Source organism: Suricata suricatta, chromosome 5 (genome assembly GCF_006229205.1).
Source record: "Suricata suricatta isolate VVHF042 chromosome 5, meerkat_22Aug2017_6uvM2_HiC, whole genome shotgun sequence".
In the NCBI taxonomy this organism is placed as follows: Eukaryota; Metazoa; Chordata; class Mammalia; order Carnivora; family Herpestidae; genus Suricata; species Suricata suricatta.
In genome coordinates this window covers 40,971,387-40,987,680 of record NC_043704.1, presented here as the reverse complement: position 1 = coordinate 40,987,680, position 16,294 = coordinate 40,971,387, and the positions used below count along the sequence as shown (strand labels likewise).

Genomic DNA, 16,294 nt, shown 5'->3' with positions numbered 1-16,294 from the left:
GATAAATTTACATAAACATGTCTTTCTTTTTAATGAAGTCACAATTTAACAGTATATTGGACAATCCAAATATCTTGACTACAGAAAAATTAAAACTATCTATGATAATGAAACAATGGATCAAGTTTTCATAAGATCAAACGTTTGTACAAGCAACTTTCTTCCTGGAAATAGTCACTAGGTTTAAAATAGCAGTGACAATAATATAAGGGAAATGTGATATACAGGTCTCTAGAAAGCAGCTGTGCAAACAAAGGGAAGGACTTTATGGAAAACCATGACACATTAAGAGACCTGTTGATTACATTGCATGTCTAATTCAAGATATTTTGCTTATACAAAATCAAGAACATAGCCTCCAATGGATAATTTGGTAGGTTACACATTGCCTTCATATTGCTTGATTTGTGTTTTTCACTTAACAGAACACCCCTTACCGTCTGAACCTAAAATGATCAGATTTCAGTAATGCAGATTTTGTTCCAAATGCATTAAACTAGTTAATGCATATACATAACATTTCTACACCTTCATGTATTTGACAATAGCCCAATGCTAACCATTTTAAGATAAGAATGAAATAAGATATTTTAAAATATCTTATTTGGCAAATAGATAGCTATATTAATCTTTTCCAAATTCAAGAGATTAGTTTTCTCATGACGACAAACCAAAATATTGTCATGAAGGCAGGTAACATTTCTATAATTTACTGCATATAGGCACTGCATAACCTTTTACTTATTTTCATAAGCATAGAGGACTTTTGAAATAAGCTACTATTAATTTCTTCACCTAAATTTTCACTAGTTTCGATAATTTTTAAAAAGCCTTCCATGCAAAAAGATGAATCTAATTCTTCTATGCTCTTGATTTTATGATTAAAGGAATTTTGTCTGAGCTCCAGTGCTACTTTTTGTTTAGAATTTCTTCTAATAAGCTTAATAAAAATAAATATAAATCAACTTTTGGTTTTCTCATTTACCTAGTTAATATCTTGTTTTAAGATGTACAAATTTTAAAATTCTTCCTACGAGTCTATCCTCCAATATTTTCTCTTGGAAGCATTGTCTGTGATACTACAAAAGGAATTTTGTCACATATACTTCTTAAAACATGACATTGAAAGTACAAACAAAAAAATGAAAATTTCTATTTAGACCTTTGATATCACAAATAAATCAAAATGACTCCATTACCCCTTTACTATTTTTCTATCCCTCTATTCCCCAAATATTTCTATTCATTGAAAACTGAGGAGTGGCAAATGAAGCGGTATAGAAACGATTGTGGTGAAATGAATAATAGACAGCTTTCTCCCAGTTCTTGCTATATGCATTAACGCTTTTACTCCTCTATTACAACCCTCTTCAGTAAGTATTGATAGTAATTCCATTTTTATGAAAAACAGTGGCCTGCCCTGTGGGCCACACACACTAGTTTTGACTTCACGATTTTTCTCCTTTCAGGAGAAATCCTTTCAGGTTCTCTCTGGATACAGAAGGACATTTGATTTCTGTTTCTCTATCTTTAAAAGATAAATAACCCTCAGAATCATGATCACCTCTCTGCCTCTCCCTCGACTGCTGGCAGCATCTGTTTTCAGTCATGCTCTACATACCTTCCAAGACTTTTCTCTTCATCTTCTTGACCTTTTCTCTCTGACCCACATCTACGCACCTCTTTTCTCAATTTGCTCTCATTTTTCCTAACTCCTACTCCTAAACCCTTCTTCTATTTCCTATCAAGCTCATTGTTTTTAGATGGTTCCTCACTTAGAATACTATCAAAAATCAGCTATTTTAAGCATTCAAGTTAAAATCCAGATTTTATATTGAACAGCAGTGCCAAATACGAGACATTTAATATAAACAATATGTTTACAAACCCACTTGTACTGAACAGAATATTTTAACTTATATAACTAGCCAGAGTATTGAATGTGTATAAGAAACAAAAATCATTAAAATAATTAAATCTGAAAAATCATGTTCTATATTATTTTCACAACTTCTTTAGGATGGATTTACCTGAGTATGGAATTTGTATATTAACATTATTCTGTTTAAGAGCAAACATATATTTATTTCTCTTTTTATACAAGTTAAAATGGGTATTATGAAAGCAATTAGATTAGAAAAAAGCTTGTTTATATTATAAAAGTACAGTGAAAATATCTCAATTTTTAATTAACTAATCATAACATATGATTAGTGATTGAACCAGGTTTCTGTGTATTAAAAAATATGACAAGACTTTTTAAGAACTCATTGTAATCAGGAAAAAATTATGCAAACAGGGTTAAAATAATTTTCATATTTTTCTTTTCAATGTTTATTAATTTTGAGAGAGAATGCATGTGCATGTGTGCACACATGATGAGGGGCAGAGAGAGAAGGAGAGAGGGAGAATCCCAAGCAAAAATTGCTAGGTCAACAATTTTAAGCATTTGAGGTAAAATCAAGATGTTTATATTGAACAGCAGTGCCAAAAAACAGACACTTAATATAAACAATATGTTTACAAACCCTGTGCTGATGGCAGAATACAGGGCTCGAACTCACAAACCATGAGATCATGACCTGAGCCAAAATCAAGAGTGGGAGGGACTCTTAACCAACTGAGCCATCCAGGTGCCCCCAATAATTTTCATATTTTTGATAAGACGGTTTAAAAAATCTTGATCACTTAGCATAATATTAGGTCCATCCATGTTGTCACAGACAAATACTCGATGATTTCACTAATATGTGGAATCTAAAAACAAAACAAATAAAAACCAGACAGACTCTTAAATCCAGAGAACAAACTGGTGGTTGCCAGAGGGAAGGTAGCTAGGAGAACAGGCAAAATAGATGAAGGGGATTAAGAGGTACTAACCTCCAATTATAAAACAAGTAAGTCACAGAGATGAAAAGTACAACATAAGGAATATAATCAGTGCTACTGTGAAAACATATGGTGATAGATGGTGACTACACCTAGTGGTGAAGACTGACTGATGTATAGAATTGTTGTATCAATATGATATACACCTAAGACTAATATTGTATCTCAATTATACTTCAGTAATTTTTTTTAGTTTAGATGAAGTATATTAAAATTATAGTTCCAACTATGTTGTTTTATAGCTCTATAATCTTGGATAAATTATCTAAATTCTGGAAACCTTAGTTTTCTCACCTATAAAATAAAGACAATAGTAGTGGGTTATCTCATGTTTGCTGTGAGGAATAAGTGGGAAAATGCTGTTCAAGTGCCTGGTAGAATGTCTAGTAAAGCATGTGTGATTAATAAATTATCATTTTATTATTATAAAATAATTACCACAGCCTAATTATATGGTGGGAAATTAAATTATGTAGATACCTCTCCCATAACCCATTACAATTGATTTGTATTTGAGTGTTCCTGCCTATGGGAACCCATGATGTTTCCATTAGCTATGTAATTATAAGGAAATGAAATACAGCATATTGAGATATACATATGAATACCCAATAAAGATCTCAGAGGCCAAATGCAAATTAACAGGACCTGATTGTGTATGTGTGTGTGCAATGTGTGTATCCTACATGTAGGAAATATGTATATCCTAATCTATCATGGCAAGTGTACAAGAGATATATGGGTTTCAGCCTTCCAATTCTGGTGTTAGCTTTACTGTCTAGCTATTTAATTTTTAAATCTTCCCAAGAACTATAGAATTTTTTAAAAACTCACAACTTATTAAAAAAAGGTTTGCGTAACCCTTCTTTTCTGCTTTTTAGGATGATCTTTTTAAAACTGAACTCACTACATTTTATAAAGATGATAAGCAAGTAGTTAAATTTGGGTTGTAGAAAACTCATGTAAAAATATAGCTACATATCACATTTCATTCTGATCTGTCTACTGGAAGCACGCATTTGGACAAAAATATAAAGTCCATGTACAATCAGTTCACAACAAATGAGAAAGGAAGAACCTACAACGAAATCAAAACTATTTTATGTAGATGTAGCAAGATAACTTCACAGTAAGTATAAGACAATTCTATTTAATTAAGGAGAAAAATCGTGTTCTCCAACTGAAAGATTATCTTCCAATTTATATCAGACTTTTAAAATGTATAAGAATGTTGAGCAAAATATCACACTATTGAAACTGAAGAATTTGACAAGAAAACACTTCTACTGTTTAAGGATTTGACCCAGCTGATAATCAATCATGAAAATGCACCATATAACTTTTTTATTGCTTTTTTTTTCCCTGGTACAACAGCTGAAGGAAGAAATAACCTCAAAATCAGTTAATGTAGGAAACCAAGAAACATATTCCATTTAATCCCTAAGTTTCTTTATATTTCTTCCCACAGTAATAAAATATCCCACTCTGCAGAAGTTAAATTATTTAAGTGGAAATGTGGACTAGGCAGGTTTCAAACACACCTAAGTCTTCCAAACCCAAACCATGAATAACAACAAACTTTAATCAGTTTCTTGGCAATAGATAAAAAATTAAGCAGGGATATCTTTAAAAAGAAAAATGAGTTTACACCATTCTGATGCTGTGTGATTAGTTAATAGAAGTCCTTTTGCTAATAGAATATACTGCTCCTTCCCTGAAGGGCTCATAAACTTCTCCAGGCAACACCTAGTTAAGTTGGGCATTTATTAAATTGTACTATCCTCTTAATTCACCTCTGAACTCTTGGAACAAGTTATTAAATGAAGCAGCCAAAGTTCCCTTTTGCACCTGCAAATAACAACCGAATCTACAATTAAGGATCATTTCCTCTTTTTTGAAATTCAAATAGTGGCATTAAAACAGAATGTAATATTTTTATCTGCATCTGGTCAGGCTATTTCCTGGCATTTGGGATGAGGTAACAGGATGACTATATAAAAATGCTACATAAAGAGGCTGAGATAATCTCGAGGTGACTTTAGAAAAGCAGGCAACTTCTAGGCATTAGAGTTTACAATATAAAACCAGACCACACACCTCTAAAGTCATTTTAGACACAAAAGGTATAGTTTCTACATGAAAACAAACAAAAAATCAAAAGTAAATCAATGCTAATATTTAAATTGGATTAAACACATTTAAAAAATTTTCCTAGAACCCTGGGAGTTGATTATCCAGGAATATCTAAAATATTTATTTTTTACTTTTGTTTATTTATTTTGGGAGTGCACACACATGCACACACACACAAAACCAGGGGAGGGGCAAAGGGGGGTGTGGTGGAGAGTCCCAAGCAGGCTCCATACAGTCAGTGCAGAGACATGTTTCACTTAAGGGGGAGATCATGACCTGAGCCAAAATCAAGAGTCTGACACTTAACTAACAGAGCCAACCAAGTGCCCCAAAATCTAAAACATTTAATGCAAACAGATGTGTACCCTTTTTTCATGTCCACTGCCACATACATATTTTCTGGATAAGTTCCTATGTCTTATCTACCAGAGTTTAGAGATTCCAAAATCCTCTCCCACACAACTCCTTTTTGAAACCTGAAGATTATGTTTAGTATCTGTATTCATCGATAACAGGCTAGTTGTTGTTATTAACTATTCCTTTTTTATTGCTACTGAACTCTTTTTGAGTTAATCTCCTTAACTCCAACTAATAGTTTTCTAAATTTTATCTTTATACCAGAAGGGTTCTTTGCCCTACCATTTCCTGCGTTCACATTTTGCTGAATTTCAAATCCAAAATGCAAAACACATGGTAAAGTATTAATAGTATCACAGATTGGCAATGTGCTGTACATTCTATAGCATAGTACATATTTTACAGTTTTCACAAATTTTAGAAATGAAAGAAACCTCAAATGTGTAGTTCAAACTTGTCATCCACAGTGAGGAAACTGAATCTAAATATATTAAATGGCTTTCCTAAGTTTGCCTAGCTAGTTAATGAAACCAGGATTTCCCAAGACTGTCCTAAATTATAGTTACCTTGTTATCTCCCAAAACTGTCCCAGGTTGGAAAATAAACCACAAGCCACTTCAGCAAATGTAAAGTGGAGGTCAGCTTTTGGTTTCAAACTTTTCCTCTCCACACCATAGCAAAAAAAATTTTAAAGCACTGAATCCTGGTGCACATGCAGTTATTGGTAGTGGCTAACTCTGATTTGCAAAAGCAACTAAACTAAAATTAAATCGACCAGTTAACATATAAAAACTATTATTACAGAGTGCGATCACATTACTTTTTAATTTTTTTAAATTCTAACTTACATTATAGACCTCAAAAAAAGTTCTATGAAAAGAAATTGGCATAGACACATGCAGCACTCTTCCGAAGCATCTGCATTCGACTTACTGATGAGACATTACTCAACAGATACATAGTAACAGTGGCTTCAAAAGGGCAGTGGATAGAATGTCAAACAAAACTGGGACATGCAAGATACTTAAGGATTGGAGGAGACTGGAAGATAGAGTGGCTATTAGAAAAGATTTTATGGGGGAACGCTGGGTGGCTCAGTCAGTTGACCATTCAAATCTTGATCTCACCTCATGTCACCATCTCACAGTTGTGAGATCAAGCCCCAACTTGGATTCTGAACTGATAGTGCAGAACCTGCTTGGGATTCTCTCCCTCCCTCTCTCTCTGCCCCTCCCTTGCTCATGCACACACATGCACACAATCTCCCTCTCTCTCAAAAATAAATAAACTTTAAAAAAAAGAAAGAAAGGATTTCATGGGAATGATGTCGTATTTGTACAAAACCATTAAGGGGACACAATTTCAAAGACCAGAATGCTGGAGAGGGAGGGAAAGTAGGGAGAAAAGCATGAGGACGCTCAGGGAATATGAAGTCATTGAGGCAGGTGGAGGAGGAAATCAGGGGTATGGGCATGGTGAGACAGAAGTTTGGGGGCAATACAAAGGAATGTGGATGTATAATCATTTTATGTAAACTAGTAGCTAGCAGGAAGCTGGTAAAAGTTTCAGAGACGTTGATGATAAATACATCTTTGTGACAATCTGATAGCAGTTTATAGACTTAGAGTAGACATTATTTTTGAAACTTGTTGCTGAAATATCTAGATGTGAAGTAGAGACAGAAATGCTCTGCCAGAATCAGTAAGAACAGGAGTTTGGAAATTAGGTCTGTGCTTGAAATGGCTTCTGCCATTCATTGAGTGTTTTGAATAATTTTCTTAGCCCTTATAATTTTCTTTCCATATACCACCTTTGTAATCCAAGAAAGATTAACATGGAAGTTGCTGTTATTATAAGTAAAGTGTAATGTATTTAGTTCAGGACCTAGAAAATAGTATGAACTTACTAACTACTCAATATTATTAAAATTGATATTAAAGAAGCAAATAATGATGGCCCTTCATTTTTAAAACTGGTCTGAGATACATGAGTAACGAATCAATCCTTTATAATAGTAATTGAACTTTATTTTGTTTTTATGCTAAGATTCTTAAAACACTTTAGCATTTCTGATATTGGCAATTATTTTGACTTAGAAAAATATCATAAATTTGTCATTTTCTAATATAATATATAGCCTATATACAATACAAGATTGAAGATGTTTAAGAAAAGTTTTATAATAATATTATGATTGAAGAATTCCTTCTTGGCCCATAATGAAGGTATTGCACAATTTTCTAGTTCCTGGTAAACTCCAGCTGAACTTGAAATATAGTAGCTTCCATTTAACTGAGGGCAGAATGCCATGAATTCTGAAACATCTGCCACTAATTGAGCAAGACCATTAATGGGATTTGAATTTGTTCTCTGTTAATGGCCCTCCAATAAGATAAATTCTTAGGTACCCTCGAAGCAGGCTGTGATCTTCAAAGCGATTGACAGATAGCAGGCGGAGGCTATGGTACCATTAGCATTATATTACTTAGACACCACATAGAAAAATGGAAAATTAAACTAGTATGAAAAAACTAAACTTGGCATTTACTTACAATTTTTAAAAAGAATAGTTACAGCTTGATAATAAAAAGGCATCAATCATTTTTGGATCTAATTAATAGTACATTTATTGAATCAAGCAGTAGATTTCAAATAAATAAAGACTAGTTTGAGTTTTACTTTCAAACATATTGGACTTCATTCCAACCTGGAATAAATTTTTCCTGATCATAAACACTAAAAAGTTTGACTGGAAGACAGTGTTGCTCATGCTTTTCTTTTTTTTTTTTTTAATGTTTTATTTATTTTTGATACAGAGAGAGACAGAGCATGAGAGGGGGAGGGACAGAGAGAGAAGGAGACACAGAACCGGAAGCAGGCTCCAGGCTCTGAGCTAGCTGTCAGCACAGAGCCTGACGCGGGGCTCGAACCCACAAACGTGAGATCTGACCTGAGCCAAAGCCGGAGGCTTAACCGACTGATCCACCCAGGCGCCCCTGCTCATGCTTTTCTATTAAAAATTTTGTAAACACACACACACACACACACACACACACACACACACACACACACAATTAGAAACAGTTTTGCTCCCAAATTTTAAATACTGACCATTTTATGAGATCAAGATTTTCAGGGTAAAAACAGAATATCACAAACTCCAGTTTTTGTTTTCTTGCTGCTGCAACACAGTACATAATTACCCAGCAAACTGACATATCAAGATTCCATGTGCTGTCACGACCATCCGGGGATTTTCCTTCTTCCTGAATGATCAGATAGCATTTGCAGTAGATATAGTTCATCAGCTTCAAACAGCCCAATGTTGCTTTAATTATTTTAATTGTGAACTTATGTAGTATTTCTTTCCCTTTAAAAGTTTGTACATTTTTGTATTTTATAATTAAATTTAGATTTTGTTTAAATTTCATGAAAGGATTATGTTTAATGAAAAAGCCATCCTGTTTCCATGATATAACTCAACCATCAGCTTGACAATGAAATGTGGCCAGAAGTGCCTTTAAGGATCAAAAGAGGTTCTTTAAGAGGGAAAACAGCTTATATACCCTTTTTCCATTCATATCAGCCTCTCTGAATCCTTAAGTTATCCTGGTGGTATGTCACTCGACCTCTCTATTTTGGAATCTCCCTTAATGATCTTGACTTTTTAAATTCCATTTAATCTAGTATTTCAGTGCAGAATAACAGATTAACCTTTCATTCTTGCAAATGTTACCACTTAAAATTCACAAGATATTTGGCATGTGGTAATGCATATTATATAAAGTGATAAAGTGTTTACAAGTTTTAAATATAATGTGTTCCACCTTGCTCATTTGGGTAAAGCGATGCAGATTTTTAAGGAATGCTGTGCTGCAAACACGATTGTCTTTCTTCTTTTCTCTTCAATATGCTTCTTTTATCTTCTGATTCTCCCTCCTTTTTTCTTTTTCTCTTCACCCTTTCCTTGAGGTATACGTTATATGGATACTAAAATTTATCTCAAAAAGTCTTCCATATTATAAGTTTGAAGATGTTCTGCTTATTCAGACCTACAATCTTTATGAACCAGATTTTTTCATTTAGCAATTTGGGCAAGAGAATACCCACAATAAGTTACTTAGAACCGTTGCCACAGAACAATGAAATTTGAGCTGTGTCTATATAATACTGTTTGTGTTTTGAGAATGGTCAGGATATTTCTTAAAGGGACAGGCAACAGAAAATCCCACTTGCCTCATTAACAAATGAAGGAATATTTCACAGAGCATTAAATCCAGAGGGGTAATGGATTCTAAGTGAGGATAAGATCCACTTCTCTGTAAACCTGTGAACTGGCTCTGCTTTCTTGCTGTTTTGGCTTATTCTCAGTTTAATAGCCAGATGATTTTATATTCTATATTCTTAGCATCTCACCTTGGCACACAGGAGGACATTCAGAGACAGTCAAGAGAGTTTTTCTCTTTTGTCTCTTTCTTAAGAACTTTTAAGTCCTTCCAAAAGCACACCAGTGAACTTCGCCTCTCATCTCATCGGCCAGAGTCAAATCATTTGTCTATTACTAAATGAATTTCTGGGAAAAAAACTGGAATTACCAAAATTGAATAACATATGCAACTTCTAGCTCCTGGAGTTGAGAACAAAAAAGTTTGGAGCACCGGACTGGAAAGAACAGGGGTGGATACCTCACAATATTGAGAATGTTCAACAATATTCATTAAGAAGTAGGAAGTGAAGCCGAATGGATACTATAGGCAAACAAAAGACCCTGCTTAGAATTCTGCTTTCAGGACCCTCCTCCCCATTAATCTCCATGGGCCCTGATCTCCGCTAGGGCCACATCTAAGATGAGACGCGAGAGCCCTAACAGCCCTTTTCCTCTTAGGTGGAGTTTGGTAACATAGAATTCGCCTTAAGGATTGAACTTTTGAGACTACCATCAGTCAGCCTTGGAGTTTCTTTGGCGATACAGAAATCCATAAACACCTTAGCAGATTTTGGTCTTCCCCTAATTTCATGACCTGGTATCTGTGTTCAAAGTGATTGTTATAGTTTTGAATCTAGATGTCTGTGCCTTGTCAAACCTGAGTTCGCAGAAGGGCCCGACTCCCTGAGTCTCTGGCTTGAAGGAATTGTAAACATAGCTCTGGTGAGGGATCCATTACCTGCAACCTGCTTTTACCTTTCAACAACGTTGTTTTTGTTTTGTTTTGTTTTTTCACAGCAACCCTGACTCTCTTTTATCAAGAAAGAGAATGATTAAGAGAAGATGCTTGATAGAAATTTGAAAATTTAGGACTGTTTTTCCTCCAGCTAATGCTATCTCCCTGTCTTTACCTGCCCTAACTTTAGCTGGGAGAATTCAGCTTTCTTTCTGATAATGCTGTAGTACAAAGAAACAATTAAATTTAATTAAAACTTAAATCATAATTACCTTTTATTAGTAAGATTTCAAGATAGTTTATGTTTTACTTCACTGGGTTTTGCCCCAAATGAGTTTGCAGGTATTGTGAAAATTTTTATGTAGTTCTTCATCTATTAAATTTCAGAGAGATGATAGATAGGTTTCATATTTTCTATTTCCTCCTATGTGTATTATATATATAATTTAATTAATTTTGGTTAAATAGAAATCAACTGACATATGAAATTAGATAAATTACTAAACCTTAGATAAATATTTTTCTTGGTAATAAAAATCCTCTCCTAAAGCCGTCTTCTAAATTTGAAAATTGAAAAAATATTAAGTGGTTGGGGTCACTCATGTGTAATTTCTTGAAGGCATATGTTTTGTAAATGAACATAGTTTTGTTTTTTGGCAAAAATAAGCTAAAGTATGTTATTAAAAATTAGAAGGCATCTCAACTGTGTAAAAAAACCTATTTTTATTAAAGTATAAAAATTTTAGAGAAACTGTAAGATAAATATTATATTGTGATTAAAATATCCTATACAATAACACTTTTAGAGGAAATACAACACCACATCACAGAGAAATGATTAGAACCCTTATCTATTAAAATTCTAAAGTATGTTACATGAATTATACTATGTATTGTCTCTCCTGAATCATCTACTCAATACATAATTGCTTTATTTTTCTAAAAGCATGCCACATACTTATTTGCTTCACTTTGGGAAAGTTTTCTAGAGCTTCGTCTTTCCAAGAATGCCAATTAATTTTCATTTTTCTTATTAGCAGAAGACACAAACCTACAATTTATCAAGAATGTCTACAATATATCCCAAAAATTGGTTTAAAGTTTCCTAACTTACTCAAAAACTTCTAACTTCATAGTATGAGTTAACCCAATTCATTACACATTTTCTGAATTTGCTGTTATACTGGAATTGTATGCATCGTATTCCTGAATAACTTCCACTAATTCCTCAAGCCCAATCATTTATTTTTCTGAACCTTTTTGGTAGAGGGTATCTTCAAATAATTTTTCTCAAATTTTGGTGTCTTATTAGCTTTATTATCTCCTACTATTCAATATTGCTGAAATGAGGTCTAAACAGACTTCTAAATAAAGTCACTCCTCTATTTAAAAATAAAGTTCATTTTTTTTCTGAAGTCATTTAAACTTTTGCTGATTTCTTGGAAGACTGAATGTCACCGTTATGTAGCTAAGGTGAGTGTATCGGGGGAGGAGTATGATATGTAGGTGGGTGAAGCTTTTTCCCATGTACTTTTAAATCATTGGTATTTAATTTGCTCTTTCCATTCGATTGGCTCTTCTGAAAATTGGAAAATTTCTCTTATAATCGGTCTCCTCTATGACTTTACTCTCTCCCTCTGATATTCTTACTAACCTAGTATTGGATCCTAACACTGGTTCCTCTGTCTTTGTGTCTCTTGCCTATTCTCATTTTCTGTATCCTGGTCTCTCCTCTGTATGCTGGTATATTTTCTCAAATTTATCAAGTTCTCTTCCTGATGACTACTAGATTTTTTTAGTCCTTCTACTGAATGTGACTCTACAGCAATTTCCTTTTTTTTTTTTTTTACTTACTTTTTAGGGGCACTATCTTGTTATATGACAAATATATCTGTATACATATATGGCAGCTTTTCTTGTTTGTAGATGCAATACACTCTCAAACTTCTCTTACAGGAAGAGTTAACACTAGTTAGAGGGCTCAGTGCTGAGCAGGAAAGAGTCCTTCTAGTCTTTCATTGCAAAATTAGCCTGGCATGTAAAACAGAATGTCAAGATGTCAAACTGCCACCTGTTGTATAAATTTTTTTTAGAAAATGCACCTATGAAGGGAAGAGTGTAGAGGCTTAATTAAAAGATTGTCGAGTTCTATAGAGTTGGGGGAATTTAAAAGCCTTAAGTAAAGACCTACTAGCACATGACAAGCTTTAGCCCAGCTATTCCATCTGACACAAAAAGGGAAAGACAGCATAGTCTTGTTCAGAGAGCGGGCTATCAGTTAGACTGAATATCAGACCATTTTGAGGCTTGCCAATGATGAATTCTCTGCCTTCGATGGAAGTTAGTGTCAGCCAAGCCATAGGAATAAAAAGTACAGCAGGAAATAAGATTAGGAAAGGGAAGGACCAGTAAGTAAAGTAGGAAAGGAACCTTCACCTGGTGTTTCCCAGCCACTTCCTATTGGATTCCTCAAACATGTCCTGCAGGAAAGTAAGTAACATGAATATGAAGACTCCCCTCCAGGGACAGAGCTTAGAGGTTTATCTCCCTGTCTCATTGTCCGGGCTCACTGTATAAAGAGGGAAAAGCTGAGAGAAATGAGAATAAGCAAAGTGCCAAAGGTCACGCTTCAAACTTTCTAGGTAATGACTGAATTTGAAGACCATATTTGGACAGAGCTCTGGTATTGGTTATTAACCACTGGCCCATGGAAATAAAGAATGCAAATAAAGCATGAGCCTCCTGAGATTGTTAAAAGAAATGTGTTACCAATGGAACCCTAAATCTAAAATTCAGGGCCAATATCTGCAAACCTTTAACAGGGGCTCTGACCCAAGGGGATATAAACTATACCACAGTTCTGACTTCAGAAGGGCTAATTATTTTATAAATTGCTTAAATGCACACAAATATTACAGGAGTTCTCCCGTTTTCTTATTTGCAGTTTTGCTTTCCACAATTTCAGTTACCTTTGGTCAACCATCATCTAGAAGCAGATGATCTTCCTTCTGTCAAATCCTCAGAAGGTCAAGAGTAGCCTAATGTTATATCACAACACCTGTGTTAATGTCATTCACCTCACTCCATTTCATTGAGTAGGCTCTTTATCACTCATGTCATCATGGAAAGAAAAGTACAATACAATAAGACATTTTGAGAGAGAGACCACATTTATATAACTTTTATTACAGTATATTGTTATAGTTGTTCTATTTTATTATTAGCTGTTAGTTTTAAACTCTTATAGTGCTTAATTTATACATTAAGCTTTAGCATAGGTATATATATATAGGAAAAATCATAGTGTGTGTGTGTGTGTGTGTGTGTGTATGTGTGTGTATATATGTACTATATGCCTCTCTGAAAATGTTTTTCAGTTATTATGTACCAATTAACTTAGAAAAATCAATGCTGTTAGTAAAATGTAAATAAGCTAGGAACATCTAGTCAATTCATATTGTGTTAGAGATGACATTGCTAAGTCTCATTTGGTTGCATTCTTTGCCATACATCATATAGCATTTTACTTCCATATCCAGCCTTCACAACTGGCTTTTAAAATTTCCAACGTGGTTTTATATCATGCTATTTTCAATAAATCCTTGATTTATCCCCTCCTTATCTACTTGAACTAGTGTAAAATGAACATAAGAATAACATTGGGGTCTTGCTACAAAACAAATTCTGATTCACAAAGTCCGGAGTAGAGTCTGAGAATCTGTATTTTTATGTAGCTCTCATTTATTGTTGATGCTGTTGTCCATGGACCACAAATTAAGTAGGAGGACTTTGTGGAGTATTCATTCTTCTTAATATTTATACACACACTTGACACAGATACTTAGAAAGTCATTTTAACTCTGCTCACTAGGACAACATTTAGTACATTTATGATACCTAAAAAATATATGGTGATCTTAACTCAAACAAAGCATAAGCAAGCTTTTAAATATTCATGATTTTCTTAGTTCTATAAAATATCAAGAAACATTTTAGAAAGTCTTCTGTGTTTTGTTTGTTTTTTAGCAAAGGACTACTTTCCCTTAAAAATAGGTGTCTGTTATTTGAAAATATTTAGAATGTCTGTTATGAAACTTCAGCTCACATATTCTTGGTTCCTTTGCAACTAACAAGTTGCCCACACAGTATTTGTACAGAATAAGTGAATATTTAATGAATGCATCACTTACTTCTCAAAATTTCAGCTTCTTTATGTGTTAAAATCAAGACTGGTAAACTTGCCTATCACTCTGTAACATGTAGCATAACAAGGGGAATGCAAGTCTCAAGGTTGGAAATGTTAATTGGAGTTCTACCAGTAATCTTGGTGGAAGAGCAAACTCTTTGAGTCTCTAAACAGTCATCTGTAAAATGGAGATATAATAATGATTTCAATATTAAATGTCATAAGGAATATGTCAATGTATTATAAAACTGAGAGTGTAATACAAATAAATGCTTATTACATTACATTACTATGACTACTTTTACTATAAGTACTATTATTGGAACTAGTCTTACCATCATTTTGTAGCAATTAAGTAACTTTATGTCTGTCACCTAGAACACTCAACACAGGTAGCATTATTATAGAAAGAATATATTTTCTACAGCCAAATTTGCATATCACTATAAAAAGAATGAGAAACCTGAGTTCAGGAAATCAAGTCAGTTTCCAGTCATTTAGGATTTGATAGTAGTGATATAAATGGACAAATCTACTCCAAAAGTTAAAATTTAGAAGTCCGAAGTATAACACATTAATTATATCTATTTATGTTTATTGTTTATTTAGGTTTGGTACCATCTTAACATTTGGAATGAAAGAAGAGCATATCTTGGTTTAATTTTAATCCATCATGATACAAAAAAAGAGAGAGAAGCAGAGGTTAGTTGGATAATTAAATGACACAAACAGCTAATTACATTTGATTTAAACAGCATTTACAAAGTATTTTTAAAAGTAAATCAGCATTATCAGGTATGATTGTTTTGTTTTATTTATATATTTATTTTGACAGAGACAGAGATAGTGTGAGTAGGGGAGGGGCAGAGAGAGAGAGGGAGAGAGAGACACCCCTGTCATGTATGTTTTAATACAGTTATTGCTAGTCTCCAGAAAATATGATTTTTATTATGATTATGTAGTTTATAATTTTTCTCAGTTAAATACATAATACTTAAAACTATTTAGGTGAATACTTCTATTACTAGAGTAACATTTCTGAAATGAAATGTTAACAATGTGTCTCTGTCTATACAGATCTTTATAAAAAGTTTCTGCTGTACTTTTAGATTGATTCTAAAAAGAAATTAAATGTATAACATGCATTTGAAACTCAGCAATCCGCATTTCTGTCGGCCTCTTTAGGTCCATTCCTTAAACTGGAAACATTTTCAATTCTCCATCTCTTATGTCTTATATATAAGGAACTTATACACACTGTTCTTTAAAAGGTTACATCATTACACTTCTTTAGGTTTAGGTTACAGGATTTTCACATGCAGGAAAAAAAGTTTTGTTAAATATTGTGGCTGGAAGCAAGTAATTCATTTAGGTATAACTGGTAAGCTGTTAAACACTACTACTTCTTGATACACTAAATCCAGGAAGACATGGCCCAATAATTGCATGCTCCTTAACTGATGAGTTAAAATATAAATACCAACACTTGATGAGTGACTTTTAAAGATGTAGGTGTATATCCATGTAAAAAGCCAATGACAAAAATTTGCATACTTTAGGACAATGA

General features: G+C 33.6%; 1 protein-coding gene across 5 annotated transcripts in view; it reads right to left on the bottom strand.

The window, feature by feature from the left end:
• Nucleotides 1-16,294, bottom strand: part of CSNKA2IP (casein kinase 2 subunit alpha' interacting protein) — a 101,324-nt gene that overhangs the window by 12,739 nt on the left and 72,291 nt on the right. For all 5 annotated transcript variants that reach the window (XM_029940659.1, XM_029940662.1, XM_029940661.1 and 2 more), the window contains exon 3: nucleotides 14,732-14,905. The gene's annotated coding sequence lies outside the window, so the exon portion shown is untranslated. The remainder of the gene's footprint in view (nucleotides 1-14,731; nucleotides 14,906-16,294) is intronic.